Genomic DNA, 15,751 nt, shown 5'->3' with positions numbered 1-15,751 from the left:
TTTCTACAGAAGTAGGACATAAATTTCTAAGAATGATTTTACAGACCCCATCTTTTATACCCACCCCAACAGTCTAACTCTAAAGAGGATAAAGCCAATGACTCCTCACAAGAGCTCACGACTAATGTCGCTTTGCTATCAAAATCTGTGTTTCTGATCCATTATGAGCATCGAGACAAGATTCAAATATTCCCAAAGAAAGAAGCACAATGCACGTTGTGATCGCCTATCAGCAACAGCGAGCACTGCATTCAAAACGATCTCATCCCAGGAATTAAATAAGGTCAGCCACATTCATTGGCATTTCCTCCACTGTAGTATTGTAGAAAGTCTCGATGTCACGAAGAATCCTCTTGTCTTCTTCAGTAGCAAAATTTATAGCCACACCTTTCCTCCCAAATCGACCCCCTCTGCCAATTTCGCTCTTTATTCAGTGTGCTGTTTCACTTATGATTCCACGTCCTAAATTACGTCAACGCCGTTTCTGAGTGCCATCTCGTCATCAACTGCTGCTATCGACCCCAACCAGTCAGTAGTGATCAGAACACGGCTTCACCCTGATCGGAATCGCCTCATGATAACATCTCTTTCCTTCTGGTCCAGGTCACCATGCAGAGCAGAAACTGTGAAATCCCTGGCACGCATTTTCTCAGTGAGCCAGTCCACCTTATGCCTGTATTGAGAAAAATAACAGCCTGTGTAATCGTCAGTGTCTCTCACAAGTCACAAAGTGTATCCAACTTCCATTCCTCTCTTTCAACATTAACATAAAACTGTTTAATTTCTTCAAGGGTCAATTCTTCCTTTTTCACCAGAATTCGAATGGGATCTCTCATGAATTTTTTGGTTACTTCCAACACATCCGTTGGCATTGTGGCAGAAAGCAACACCTCCTGAATACTTGTATTTGATTTTTGGAAAATCTCATAGATTTGATCCTTAAACCCTCGGCTCAGCATTTCATCTACTTCATCCAAAACAAACATTTTGATCCATTTTGAAGAAAGATATCTTCTGTTTAACATATCAAACACTCTCCCTGGTGTACCAACAACAGTATGTGGTGCTTCAGCCTGAAGTTTTTGCATTTCATTTCAAACGTTGGCTCCACCAATGCAGGCATGACAAGTTGCTCCCATATAGTCTCCAAGTGCCAGAATTACCTTTTGGATCTGTTGAGCCAGATCTCTGGTGGGGGCCAGTACTAGTGCTTGGGTCTCCTTGAACTCAATCTCCAACTGTTGCAGGATGGAAATAGCAAATGTGGCTGTCTTGCCAGTACCTGACGGAGCTTGAGCCATCACATCATACCCTTTAATACACGGGATAATAGCTCTCTGCTGAATAGCTGATGGCTTCTCAAAACCATAAGCATAGATGCCTCGAAGAAGAGACTCCTTTAAATTCATATCATCAGAGTTATCAACAATCTCATTCCAGTTGCTCTCGATGACACCATCGGGCTCCTTTGGGAGCCTCCATGTTCTCTGTTAACAATCCACGGAGCTACCAGACATGATCCAATGAACCACTCAGTGCCCGACTGGAAAGCTAATATCTTTTTACTTCTATGTTAATATTCTGTCTATATGCTCCAGATTATAATTATATTTTAAAAGGGATTTTGCCTAAATTGGGCAGCTAATGTATAAAGAACAATATATAAGATGTCTATAAGCTATTTTTGCTGTTAATACCAGTGGGTACAAAAATCTAATTGTAAGGAAAGTTGCAATTAAACGTTACTCAAATATGAAGCACTGTGGGGCAAAGTATATTATGCATTGTACATCAATCTATACACATGTACCCAAACCAAATCCTTGCTCCTCATCAGACATTCTTAATCATATTACCGGCATTTGTCGCTATGTGAAATTACTGCATTTACTTGTTGATTTATTATTTGTCTCCCATCATGACTATGTAAATTCCAGGAGAGTAGGGCCTCCTGATGGTCTTTTCCATTGTGTATCCCAGGTGAGGTGCTGTATCTCCAACACTTGACACAGACAAGATACCCAGCAAATATCAGTTGAATGGATAAATAAGTGAATAAATGAATGAATGAATACTATGTATCAGGATCTGCATCTGGGGCCTGGAAGATACCTAGATCTTCCTTCTAAACATTTTATTTTATAGTTGGAAAAATGGAGTTTGAAGGAGAAAAAGTAGTTTGCAGCAAGCTACTTGGGATTATTAATAGTACACCTGGGACTAAAATATGGTCTCTTAATTCTTGGTCTAGTGTACTTTGAGATGCAATCCAACTTGATTATGAATGGTGGTGATTTTTTATATGGAAATGGTAGACATTCCTTCTGCAATTGGTTCAGTAGAGATCCTAATTAGAATACATTATAGTAATTAGAAATGACTGTGTATGAATAGAAGTATATGAAGAATAGGTGAATAAAAATACAAATTTGCATGTATAGTCTAATAACAACTATGTACAACATATCTATGTCAATTAATAAGAGCCAGTGGATGTAAGTGGTTATAAGTTGAAATAGATTTGACTTTTTCTAGAAAATTAAAATTAATGAAGGATCATTCTTATTTTAATTCTTAGAAATTCTGCTTCTTGCTTCTTTTTAGAGAGTGTTAGCTTCTGGTGTTGTTTTAAACATTGCTTGGAATTATTTGTCTTTTATTCAAAGACTTTGTATCACAATATAAATGTGCACATACAACTCTGCTTCTAATGTCTTCTGATAAATCAGTCCCTGGCCTCTTTGAAATCCTGAGTCTGTTATTTCTTCTATCTTTCCTATGCAGACACCTCACCACCCCAAAAGAAATATTGTTCTTATACTCTTAAAAATATTAATTTACATTTTTTACAGGAATGGATCATTACAAATATAGCTTTACAGATAGCTTACAATCACTGATGATAGGTAAGCTGGAAGGAAAAGACTCCTGAATATTACATGAGCTAGAAGAATATTTCACTTCGAAAACTTTCCACAGTGTAATGACGAAGTCTTTCCACAGTGTAACAATGGAGAGAACTTTCACGTGGAAGCAGTATCCTATTCTGAGCTTACTCCCAGACTCCGATCAGTTAAAATTTCTTGACTTTGAACCTTTGTCATACAGTTCATTAGCAGACCTTTTTAATATGTTTCAAATTGGTTGGAAACCTAGTATAATATTGTAGTGTACAGGTTAAAATCCAATAAGAAATACCAAGGAAAATATCAGTTCTATATCATTTTCTTTGATTTTCACTTTTTGAATGTTTGAACTAAGTCAGTATTTTGAAAGTAAATCCTTGAAGGGTCCTGTGCTGACAGGACAAAGTGCAAATTCTTCCAAATGTACCTGCTGGGTTGGTTTCTCTCTGGTCCTCGTTCTCTCCCCTGGGACCTCATTTGCCTTAACCCAGCAGGACTCATGATCTTTCCACTCTCCCTGACACTTCTCATGCGTTTTCTCTGCTTGAAACCCTCTTCTACTATTTCCATGTGTGCCTCTCTTTTCATACCCAGTTGAAATATCACCTCTATCATACCATTATTTTCTAACTTCTCTCTGTTCCCCATAGAATATTTGTAACTTCCTTCCTTACCACATAGTATTGTGTATTTACCTCTGATCACATTGTGCAGTGATTGAAACAATGTTTGTCTACCCCAGTAACAGATTCAATAAATCTGTTTGAATCAGAAACTGAGACTTGTTTCTGTTTCTCCAGAGTCTAGAACAATACCTGGCACCCAGTAAGATCTCAGTAATTATTCAGTGAGTCATGGCACATGAAGGAATTCATTAGCAACATGAAACAAATGGTTTATAATTTGTATTAATTTGCTAAATGTGAAAAACATGGTGAATACAGAGATTCCCCCCATATGACTTGAATGTATTTAGGAAAACAATAAAAACATCTGAGCCATATGAAAGGCCAGGAAAAAAATTAACATTGTTTCAACTTTTCACATTTAAGCATAATAAACACATGCTATGATTGAGCAGCTTAAAATAACGTGAAAAATTAGACAGCATACAACCATATGTTCTTATGAGAAACCTTGGAAAATTGTTAGAACTCACTAGCCTCAAAATTTTAGTATTTCTTTTTACAGTAGGAATAAAGTTCAAGGGCAGTTGATTTCGGTTTATTTGAAATAATATAGACTATTCAAGGATATCTGTTGGTAGATCCAAAATTGGAATACAAATGGGATTTTGCTACAGTTAATTTATAGAGTGTCTGTTTGTCTTATTTCATTGAACTTTTCCTCACTCAATACCTCTGTCTTTTCCACTACATTTCCCACTCCCTGTACAGATGAATTTCTTTCCTTTTCGCATATGTGCTCAATATGGAAACACTAATTATTTTTTCCTGATATATGTAACATGATATATAAGGATATGTATTCATATACATACATATGTTTGTTCACATACATGCCTGTGAATTGAATAGCTTTCTTTATTGAGTACTTAATATATACAAAGTTTGTGTCAAGAGCATATTATATTGAATCGCATTTCTTTTTTTTTTTTTTGGCCACGTCGAGCAGCTTGTGGGATCTTAGTTCCCCGACCAGGGATGGAACCCAGGCCGCGGCAGTAGAAGCACAAACTCCTAACCACTGGACGGTCAGGGAATTTGCATCATTTCTTTCTTATAACTCCGCTTCAAGAAAGGTATTAGCCCCATTTCACAAACCGAGGCTCAGGGATAACCTCCGTCAGGAGGTGCATTGAATAGGCAATGGAATGTCTGACTGAACTTTTCAATTTTTTTTAACTAGGGAAGACTCCTTTAAAAGTTGCTCACAGTTTTCTCCATCTAGAGGTAGAGCTGCAAGTCACCAGTGGAAGAGACTTTGCTTTGGTGGTGGAGGTTATGGGAGTCACCAGAAACAAAGCTTAAGTTGCACAAGTGTAAGACAAATACCACTTAATGTTCCTGGAGGAAACAGTGAAGCAACCATGAACTTGAAAGCAAATGCTTCCACTGAGATGTTAGAGCTTCTATTTAGTACTAAATAGTTGGTAATTTTTAGCAGAACCATTCCACACTGAAGACAGAATCTCTCCTCCATCCCACCAAGTCTGCTTTTAAGATGCCAAATGTCTAAAAATATTGATTATTCTTGACAGGGGTGTGTGTGTTTGCATGTGTGTGTGTGTGTGTGTGTGTGTGTGTGTGTGTGTGTGTGTGTGTGTGTGTGTCAGAGAGAGAAAAAAGAGATTGAGACAGAGAGAGAGAGAGAGAGAGAGAGAGAGAGAGAATTCTATTTTTGCTTAGACACTGCCATTACAAGGTCATGAGACTAGACTGCAGCAGAAAAGTGCAGACCTGATTTCTTCATCTTACTGTAGGAAAAGCTAACAAAATAACCAGGCTACACATCGCATGACACTAACGTGACTTCACTTTGGTATCCTACGCAGGGTTTTGTTTAAGACTAATTTAGCTGCCTTTGGGAACCCTGCTGGATTGCCCACTGTTATTTCCTTCTCTGGGCCATGGGGCCCAAGCACACTTGGCGATTGCAGGAGGGGGTTTTCTGCCTGAAGAACTGTGTGTTCCCACTGTCATGTTCCCATCGGGGCTTTGAGGAGGGGAAGGCAGAGGCAGAGGCAGAAACAGAAGCTGGGTGTGGAGCTATGCGGAGCTAGGAATTTAAACTCTTTCTCCTTTGTCTAGTACTGTGGGTGGTTGATCTAGGTACTGAAGGTGACATTGACATCTAGAGTTTCCAATTGGTGGGTGGAAGTAAAAGGAGGTGTGTTGGCCTTGGCCACCTTTAGTGCTGGATCCATAATTCGATTACTCCAGGGTATCAATAATTTCAGCAGAGACTTAGCTGTGCCTACCATGGAGTGGGAACGGGATGATATGAGTACAACCTGGCAGAATACTTGGGAGGCAAAAGGAGGTGACCTGCAAAACTCTGGAGCATGGGGGGTCCTGTGTGAGGGGCAGACACAAATTTGCAGGACATGTTAGCATTGCTTAGTGCGGTGACTTTACATCGTGTCAACTCAGCTGATCTAAAATAACATTTCCTAGAATTCCCTTTTCTGCATGTTTTGAGGTTAGGATTGACCTAGGAGAAATTCTTGTGTGATTTGAAAGGCACACATGAAGCGGCAGTGACTGCTCTGAAGGGCCAGTGGAGGGTGCCAGGCACTGGTGAAGCTGGTGTGCATTGTTGCTGATCTGCTGGCCCAGCGTGTTGGTGTGGGGCCACAGCTGGTCTGCAGCCCCTCCGGCTCCCTGCATGTCTCCCTTCAGCTTCTTAGAGTCCTGGGCCAGGCAGGTGTGCAGCTCTGTGCAGAAGGGGATGAGCCTCTTCTTCGGGTCACCTTCATCTTACGTTTGGAGACAGTGGGAGACAGATGTGAGGTCTAGTATGTACCTGTGACTTCCAGTTTGTCCTTTTGGGTACCATTTTGCCCTCACGCAGTCCCATTTCACACCCAGACTGGCGGTACCGTTGACCTATAGTGACTCCAGGCCTATTACCAGAGGCGCAAAGGTGTTCCATTAACTTCTTCATCAGCTCCCACAATTTCATAAGGACTAATCCCTATACAAAAATTCCTTATTCTAGGAACTTCCTTGGTGGTCCAGTGGGTAATACTGTGCTCCCAATATCGGGGGCCGTGTTCCATCCCTGATCAGGGCAACAGATCCCGCATGCATGCCACAGCTAAGAGTCTGCATACTGCAACCAGAAAAAAAAAAAAAAAAAAAAGATCCCGCATGCCACAATGAAGGTCCTGCATGCCTCAACTAAGATCTGGTGCAGCCTAAATAAATAAATATTTTTAAAAATCCTTTATTCTATATCAGTTATAGCATTTGTACTTCCCTGATCAAATGCTAACTGGTACACTTGGGGAAACCTGAAGACTAGAGAGAGGCAGCTGGGTTGCATATGTACTCGGTAAAAATGTTTGGGAATACTGTGAATGTCTGCAGTTAGAAAGAATGATTAATACACTTACGAATCATGATTCTATTATTGATCCCTTTGAAGGGTAATCATTTATCGTCTTAAATAGGACTATATATGTGTCAATAACGTCTAATGATAAGCCAGGGACATACTGCAAATCCACTTGACGTTTCAGCATAATTATCAAGTTCAAATTCAAATATGCTATAATTTAAATAGTCACTAATTACTCCAGCTAAAGATTTTAGTCTAAACTTACAGATGATTAGTGTTCTGTTCCATTCAGTGTTTTTCCTTAAAGTGCCACCACTCCTATTTTATTGACTGAAGCAAATTAGACAGCTTTGATTAAGTTCAACAGATAATCATTCTGTACGTCCAAGAGTAGGAAGAGATCTAGAAATACTGGCACACATCAGTAATATTTATCAATGAAGTTCTAGTTCTCCTAGGTCTTGATCAGTCCCTCCACACATCCTATCAGCTTAAAAACACATTCTCTATGCCAGGCACTGTATCAGATGCTAGAGACATAATTATGGGTAAAAAAGACATAGCCCCTGCCTCCAAGATGTTCACTACCTGGAGATATTGACCTCTTGCAACCCTTTAAACTAGCCAGTTTGACCATTCATCACCATGACTGGCAACGAAAAGTAAGACTCAGAAAGTGACGTCTGTTGAGATCAGTTTTCCAGGCCTCTGCTCTGGTTCTTGATTCCCAGGATTTCAAATCCCTGGCTCCACACTCTTGGATTCCAGACCTGCTTCTGCTTCTCCCATCTGTTTGGGAACCGTTGATTTTCAGCTCATTGGATTTCAATTTCTCATCGTGCTTTGCTTCTTCCTTGCCTCTGACATCTTCTGAAGACTTTTCCGTTTCTGCCCTAGGGAATCCAAAGGATAGGTCAGCCCTGACCTCTCTCCTTGCTGAGGGAGTGGGATTTCAGGTAAGTGAGGACACAGAGATGAAATACAGAGTTGTAATATAAGGAAACAAGTGCTATACTATTTATGTATGAAGTGTTACAAATTCATCGATGCTGATGTAATCAGCATCGTAAAGTGTGACCCCCCCCATCAACTTCCTGCTCCTATAGCTACGTATCTATATTTGCACTCTGTTATTCTTCCATTCATCCTACAAATATTTATTATGCAGCCACCATATGCCACCCACAAAAATTGCTTTCCTCCATCGTACAGATGCCTCTTCTGCTGTTTCAGGCTACCACCCAGGCTTTGGAGATGCAATATGTAACAGTGATTAAGCAAGTAGAGTTAATCTGCCTGGGTTCAAGTCTTGACTCACGCTGCTGTCTGCCTTAGTTTCTTCATCCATAAAATGAGGACAATCATAACACTTACCGCCTCGGAGTATTGTTAAGGTTAATGCAAATAATGCATTGAAGCCCTACCCTAGTGTCTGGAATGGTTAGGTAAATACTCAGTGTGTGTAACTGTTATTATCATGAATGATCCCATCTTTTCATCTGTTATAAGACCAGTTTTACATTTTGCCATGTTTTCAATCTTCTTTTATCTGTTCCTTCTACCCCATATAGTTACAAATACATGCTCCTGTCTCATATATCAGTAAATGTCCTCAATTCTACATATCTCTCTAGCTTTTAGATCATTCTCTGATCATTCTTCTTTCCTTTAGAATCAGAATGCTTGGAATATTGATACTATTTTTTAAAATTTCCTTACATTCAATTCACTTTCCAGCCCCTTCAATCACGCTACTGCCGTTGACTTAAAAAAACACTATTAATTTCCAAACCGAAAGATCATCTTTGTCCTCTTTAATTTGACTTACTGCACCCTTCCTGAAACTTTTTCTTTCTTTGGCTTTGGCACTGTGCTCTTTCTGGTCTTCTTCCACATTTTGAACCATTTCTTCTCAGCTACTTTTGCAGACTCCTCCCATTCACAGACAATTGGTTAGAGAATTATGCCATTTCTACATTCTGAACACATCTTGTATCTTTCCCTTCTACTCTTTTCACACCATAGTTGCCTTGGCCCAGATCTTTATTATATCTTATCTGTATCATTGCAATAGTCTTCAAGTTGGTCATGCAGCTTAGTTTCTTGACCCTACTCCGTATTTCTTCTAGAGTAGTGATTTTTCTAAGATACAAATGTAATACATTTTACATTTCCCAGGCCAAAGCAGTGTGGAGACAAAAAAATGTGCACAACATCAATATCAAAATAGTATTTCTCCTCCCCAAAACTCATTAGCTAGCCTAATCATGAGAAAAACATCAGAAAAAATCCAATAGAGGGGAGTCCTGCAATGTACCTGGCTAGTCCTCCTCAAAACTGTTAAGGTCATTGAAAATAAGGAAAGTCTGAGAAAATGTCACAGCTAAGAGGAGCCTAAAGAGACAGACAACTAAATGTAATTCTGGATGGTATCCTGGATGGTATTGTAGAATAGAAAAAGGACATTGGGTAAATACTAAGGAAATCTGAACAAACTATGGACTTCTGTTAATAATCATTTATCAATACTGGTTAATTAATTGTAATAAATGTACCATATTGATGTAAGATGTTAATAATAGGGGAAACTGTGGTGGGAACGCTGCACTGCCTGCTCAATTTTTCTGTAAATCTAACCTGTTCTGAAGAATAAAGTTTATTATTTAAAAATAGTGTTTGTTACAGAAAAAACAAATGAGAGAAATAGGATCAACAGATAAGGATTAAAATAAATATAAAAGGATTAATTCTCCCCTTCCAAAGACAGACACTTTTGAATTGGGTAAAGTCAAGCTAATGAGTTAATAAAAAACTAACAAAAATAATCAGTTAAACACTATTCTGAAGAGACACATAACTTTTTAAAAAGTTGAAAATGAAGTTGAATATAACATGTCAGGCAAATTCTAATCTATATTTAACAAATTCTAACAAAATACAGAAACATGAAATGAGGGGAAGAAGATGTACTCTAGGGAAACTTTTTATTTTTACAAAATATATTACACATTTAGCTCACTACTTGTCATATTTTTAAAAATACATTATTTAGGAGATTTTGAATGTAAGTATAAAAATGGGACTGTTTAGAGTGTTTGTGCGTGTGTGCACGCTCATGTTGGTGGTTTTGGTATCTAGTATCTTATAATGATTGAGCAGTTTTCTATCTACAATGAATACTTTAGAAGAGTTTACATAACATAGGACATATTAGTTCCTCTGGGTCAGAATATGTCTTTAAATATACTTTTGTTCCCTCTGTAGCATTGGATTTTCAGTTTTACAGCCTTTTTTTTGCTATAAACATTACTCATTTATATTTATATATTTAAGTATATGTTAGATATTTAAGTATATAAAGATATATAGTTATAAATGAGCAAAGTTTATATTTTTTAAGCGTCTATTTTGCTAGACTTTAGAATATATTATAATAAAGTTTAAAGGAGCAGTGAAAAAAAAATAGTGTTTGTCTTTTTATTTCACTGACCCCCTCCCACTGAGACCTCCTAGACCCCTCAGATTCTTCCCCATACATGGGAGCCTGGGAGGCTGGTACTGATCTGTGTGTCCTCTCAAGAAATCTTTTTGTCATCTGCTATTTTTCTTCTCTCTTGTTCTGGCTCCTCAAGAAAAAAAGAGAATAATGTTTTCTGTTGAAAGATCTGGAGTCTTCGCCAGGGCACTGATGCCAATGCTGGTGTCCAACGTTTAAGGCGCCAAGGTCCTTGCAAAGCAGCCAGTACATTTCTTCCTGCCAAATCTGCTGACTCCACTGCTGTTGATTTGATGATACTGTCTTGGGATCTGAGATTCTCATGAGAATCTTGTGAAACAGTCCTTTTAGATTCCTTGCTTGTTACTACAGTTCTTTCTTCTTGGGGCTCAGGCATCAATCTATAGGGACTAGAATTAAGGATAGTCAGAGCTGCCGACACTGTGTTGCTAAGCTTAGAGCCATGGCTCTTGCATCACTGACTTTAAGAGACCTAGGAACTCTTCTTACCGATTGACTTATCTTCCAGGATGTTTCTTGATCACTCATGCAAACAGACTGCTGAGGCCCTGGGCCACTGAGCCCTCAAAACCTGTCCAGGCATGTCTGAATCTGAAGAAGAAAACAGCGCAGGCTCAAGTTACATCAATATGATCATGTTGTTGTGCTGTTTAGAATTCTTCAGTGCCTCCTTTCTGCCACTTCCCGTGGCCTTATATGGCACTCTCCTATCCTGGTTTAGTACATCTCTCCAGGCTCAGCTGGAGACAAAACCTACCCCAACCCTCTAGCCCAGCAACATTGAATTATCTTAAGCAATACATTTCATAAATTTGCCAGGCTTCTCATGTCTGCATGCTTTACCCATGATGTCCAGAAGTAGCATACTATCATTATGTATTTTCACCATTATAATACTCCTTTGTATTAGTTATCTATTGATGTTTAACAAATTATCCCCAAACCTAGTGGCTTAAAACAATGAACACTTATTATGTCACAGTTTCTGTGGGTCAGGAATCTGGGCATGGCTCAGCTGGTTTTTTTTTAATAAGGTTACAATCAAGGTGTTGGTCAGAGCAGTGGTCTCATATGAAGGTTCAACTGGGGGAAGGTCCTCTTTGAAGCTCCCTGACTTTGGTGTTGACCAGTTCAGGTCTACATAGTCTGATGGGCTGAGGGCCTCAGTTCTTCACTGGCTATTGACCACTGGCCTCTTTCAGTTCTTTGTTATGTGGACCTCATAGGTACATCACAACATGGTAACTGGCTTCCATCGGAGCGAGTAAGACAGCAAGAGAGGAGGAGAAGAGGGAAAACAGAATCTTTTGTAATCTAATCTCAGATTATTACTCTAACTCCTTTAAAGTGATAGGATATATCACTTTTGCTGTATTCTGTCTGTGAGAAGCAAGTCACTAGGCTCAGCCCACATTCAGATGGAGGGGATTATCCAAGGCCTGGAACGCCCAGGCTGGGGTCACTGAGAATGCTCTGTGGTTGGCCGGTGGAGGCAATAACTCCACCCATAACTGGTTCGCACGTCCAGACTAATGATGCCACACATGCACCAAGATGGCACAACGGTATTTATTCCTCACATAATGGGTCTTTCTGAAGAAAGTAGGGCAGGCATAAAAGCCAGTCTGGAATGTCTTGAGAGAAGAGAGAAGCCAGTGGCTTTAGCTTTTATTGTGGTGAGGAGGTGGGGCCTTGGTGAGGATTCCCACGGGAATGGGGTTTGGATGGTCTAAACTTTTCCACCAGCACCAATGAATGGAGCCCCAAGGCTTTCTCACTGTCTTGCTCTGATATGGAACAAAGGAAAGGGGGAGAATAGGGCATGAGTGCTGTCAGGGGTCAACCAGCAAAATGAAATTGGAGTCAGACTCCTTGTTACAAGGGGCTATTTTAGAGGCGGTCTACCATATTCACTGTCATATAATTGCTTATTTACTTGTTCGCCTTTTACAAGATAAAGAATGTCTTTTAATTTGTCTTTATGCTCTCAGCCCTTAGTGCAGTGCCTGACATATCACGGTCACTCAATAAATGTTGGCTGAATGAATAACTGAATGACTGACTAGATGGTCTCTCCCTCCCCTCTTGATCATTATTTATCCCCTGTTGTATACCTACTGATTTGTCATAGAACTGACACACCAAGTGGCACTTATTTCTTTTTGGAACTGTATCCTTTACCAGTCTGAAAGCTCACTGAAAACAAGAATTTGTCGTGTTATGAACATTTGTGCCCTCAGTATCTAGTATGATATCACACACAGATGTTCAGTTAGTGTGCATGAAGAGTTCAGTCAATTCTACTAAGGAGAAAGGAGTAAGAAAAAGCTGAAAACGGAGTGAATATTTTAATCTGGATCTTGAAGAATAAATAAAAGCTTGACAAGAAGGGACACAGGGTTGGGGAGGCTTTAGACAGAGAATAATCTAGACACACTAAGTAGCAGTAGCAAAGACAATGAGTTACAAAAAAATCATGGTGTAGTAGTAAGATTGAGCTGGTTGGAGATGTGGCTATAAAGGAGGCTCACTTCCAGGTTGTGAAACTTTGTAGGCTAGATGAAGTAGTGTGGAACGTCTCTCTAAGATAACGGGGAGTAATTTAAGATGTTTTAAAACTTGGGTGCAGTTTTTATTTTATTTAAAAATTTTTAAAAATTTATTTATTTATTTATTATTGGCTGCGTTGGGTCTTCGTTGCTGCGTGGGCTTTTCTCTCGTTGTGGCGAGAGGGGGCTGCTCTTCCTTGCAGTTCCCGGGTTTCTCATTGCGGTGGCTTCTCTCGTTGCGGAGCAAGGGCTCTAGGCACGTGGGGTTCAGTAGCTGTGGCACACGGGCTCAGTAGTTGCAGCTCGTGGGCCCTAGAGCGCAGGCTCAGTAGTTGTGGCACACGGGCTTAGTTGCTCCGCGGCATGTGGGATCTTCCCGGACCAGGGCTTGAACCCGTGTCCCCTGCATTGGCAGGTGGATTCTTAACCACTGTGCCACCAGGGAAGTCCCTGCAGTTTTTAACGTAAGCAAATCTATTTTAGAAAACAATTCTGATGGTGGAGTAGAATGGATTTGAGTAGGGAGTGATCTGGAATCAATCAGGGGTGGGAAATGGGTGCTTTCATTGGGACAAAATGAACTCTACCTGTAAGAAATCAGAGTGTAGGTAGAAGGTAAGCATCAGCATTCTGAGTGATGCTGAGAGGAATCCAGAGCACTGAGATTTGCGAGGTATGGAAAGCTGAGCAAATTCCATTGAAAGGATTGTGAGGATATATAGACAATAGAGATAAAGACAATGGAAGAATCAACCAGAGAAAGACAGATGAACTCTGATTATCTCGATAATCGATCAGTTGGTATGCCCAATAAGAACTTTAGCTCACTTTCAGTTTTGGACACATATAAGACTAAGGAAAGAAAAAAAAGCGAGAAAAAAAATATCATGCCCAAAGCATTACAGTGGATACAGAAAATAGTTTTTCCTGTGTCTATGAGACTAACTTCATAGACATATATTATCTCTCCAATACTCTTTCTTTTATTCTAAAGGAATTATTTCATATTTCTCAAGTCAAGTCTCAAAACTATTTTCTAATATGGAATTTCATAGCCTAAGCTTTGTGTTCAAAGAAGAATGTTGCAGTTGTTACAGGCTAGATTATTTTCCTGGGTAATTCTGAAAAGGAGAAATAGACATGTTTCACGTCTTTGGTGTTCCTAGCTTAAGTTGGAGTCTGAAAGCATTGTGGTTAGAATCCGCGGTCCTATACACAGTAAGGGTCACCTTTGACTAGTGAGGCAGAAAACAGGCCACAGGACAAAGAGGTGCCCATAAGCTCTGTTTTTACATTACTATAGCCCTTCCAAAAAGCAGCCTAAGAATTCTGCATGGAATTTGTTTTCCACAGATTTTTAGTGTTTTAGAGCTGGCATAGGGCTTCCCTGGTGGCGCAGTGGTTGAGAATCCGCCTGCCGATGCAGGGGACACGGGTTCGTGCCCTGGTCCGGGAAGATCCCACATGCCGCGGAGCAACTAAGCCCGTGAGCCACGGCCGCTGGGCCTGCGCGTCCGGAGCCTGTGTTCCGCAATGGGAGAGGCCACAACAGTGAGAGGCCCGCATACCGCAAAAAAAAAAAAAAAAAAAAAAAAAAAAGAAAAGAGCTGGCATAATTTCATATTTCACCATTTTAGTAGGACCTCTCACATAATTTCAGTTGTAATTTTGCTATTGGATGATTAATATTACAAATGCAAAGTAACAAAATGCTTTTCTGAATTCAGTAAGCCTTTTAAATGAATTTATATTTTATTAAGAGCAATAGTATCTGCACACATTTGAAGCATTAGTATCACATGTGTTAGTAGCATTTATTCAGTTGTACGTATGATTTATCTGAATCTTTTTAGTAACACCATTACCCTGAATAGGTTTTTGACCCACAGGTTAGAATCTGATTTGGTCCAACTTCCTTACTTCACAGATGAGGGGACAAATGATTTAGAACAGGTCATTTACATGAATTGCTTAAGGTTACAAAGGGTTCTAAGGTCAGGGTAGAACTTATAACCCCTGACCTTTAGACCAATTAATATGAGTCCAAAATAGCCAAAAGCATTAGACTCATTAACACAAAGGCAAAATTCAGTTATAATGTGTATGCTAAATGGCCTGATGTATCAATTCTAATCTTCAGAAGGTGCTCCCAGACTCTGAATTTCCTGGCATATATGATATATCATATTGGGCCCTATATTGCTCTTGAAAGTTAAAAACTATTTTCCTGATTTTCATTATTTGAAACAAACTATACACGGAGTTTAAAAATCTAGGTATGAGAGAGTCTATCTGCTTATGTATATATGCCCAAGCACTTGGTACTGTGGTTCAGTTTCTTTCACATTCATTTTTCCCCTTTGAGAGTAGGAAGAGGGAATAAAGAAAGTAAAAGCCAGAATGGCTCAGCTTGCAGGAAGAGGAGCTAAAAAGGGTCAGAAGGGTAGACGTTTGAGATGCTCAACGTGTGTGTGGATAGCTGTGTCCCACTGATTCCGCTGGAGGAGTGTATTTGAAGTGGCATAATAATTAGGCTCAAAAATTTACCCTCAGTGTGTCCTTTAAAGAAAAGGCTTAGGTTGAACCTTGGGATAGTTCATTTCAATGATTTTTAGGCCTCTGTAGAATGCAGCTGCAGAAGAGAAATCTCAAGAAAACTGGTTTTCTCCCTTTTGAGACCTAATATTGCATATTTTCTGATTAACCAGAGTGTAGGTGAAAACCACTTCCTTTTAAATTTCATATCAGTTATTTAT

At 39.6% G+C, this 15,751-nt stretch overlaps 1 protein-coding gene and 1 pseudogene across 8 annotated transcripts in view; one reads left to right on the top strand and one right to left on the bottom strand.

Moving 5' to 3' along the window:
- PUS7L (pseudouridine synthase 7 like) overlaps positions 1–15,751 on the top strand; it is a 146,726-nt gene that overhangs the window by 114,825 nt on the left and 16,150 nt on the right. The window contains exon 13 of one of the 8 annotated variants that reach the window (XM_067009102.1): positions 73–1,645. The exons of the other annotated variants lie outside the window; for them this stretch is intronic. The gene's annotated coding sequence lies outside the window, so the exon portion shown is untranslated. Of the gene's footprint in view, positions 1–72; positions 1,646–15,751 lie in introns of those variants that run through there. 8 annotated transcript variants of the gene reach the window in all.
- Positions 216–1,464, bottom strand: LOC131766864 (eukaryotic initiation factor 4A-II-like; annotated as a pseudogene).

This window comes from Kogia breviceps, chromosome 12 (assembly GCF_026419965.1).
Source record: "Kogia breviceps isolate mKogBre1 chromosome 12, mKogBre1 haplotype 1, whole genome shotgun sequence".
NCBI classification, from domain to species: Eukaryota; Metazoa; Chordata; class Mammalia; order Artiodactyla; family Physeteridae; genus Kogia; species Kogia breviceps.
The sequence above is the reverse complement of the archived record's forward strand: the minus strand, read 5'-3'. Positions and strand labels throughout refer to the sequence as shown.